Below are 741 nucleotides of genomic sequence, written 5' to 3' on the forward strand. Positions count from 1 at the left end.
AGACATGAGCACCTGCTTAAGTCACACTTTGCACCAACACAGTCACAGCCTGCATGAAAGTTGGAATCAGCAGGATAAACACCTTCCTGCATCTTGTAATTGCTTATAAATTCAAAATTAAAGTCCACAATGTGGGAATTGCCATTAAATGCAATATGGACTGGAGGCCCATCAATTGAGGCAACTTTCTTTGCATAGAGATTTTGCAAATCTAAGGGCATTCAATGCAACTTCTGCAGTGGCTGAAAGGTTCAAACTCCACAATTGAATTTAGTTGTGCTCCACTTCACATTCTTGACTTTTGCATACATTCCCACAACAGGTTGGCTTCCTAGGATCATATTTAAGATGTTTCTATGGCCCAAACCAGTGCAACCACTAGATTACCAGCAGTAGGTGTTTTCTTCTCTTCTCATGCACATTAAAACCATTTGCGCCTGTATTCCATCAATATTTGTGTTGATCCCCTTATTGGAAGGGTTCATTGTAGAGGGGTTATAATTTGTGGTATTGATGTATTCTAATATATCTTTTATCAGGGCATATAAGTTCGTGTATAAGTTTGGGAAACAACCATAGATATGTTTGTGTTCATCTTCTCATTGGGAGGGTCCAGTGTAGGATGGTTATCATTTGCAGGATTAATGTATTCCCATATATCCTTCATCAACCAACTCTATGTTGGCTAAGGATTGGTTGGAATTAAAAGACAGAATGTAATATGCCAATTTGGGCAGTGCT

Source organism: Uncinocarpus reesii, genomic scaffold (assembly GCF_000003515.1).
Source record: "Uncinocarpus reesii 1704 scaffold_1 genomic scaffold, whole genome shotgun sequence".
NCBI lineage: Eukaryota > Fungi > Ascomycota > Eurotiomycetes > Onygenales > Onygenaceae > Uncinocarpus > Uncinocarpus reesii.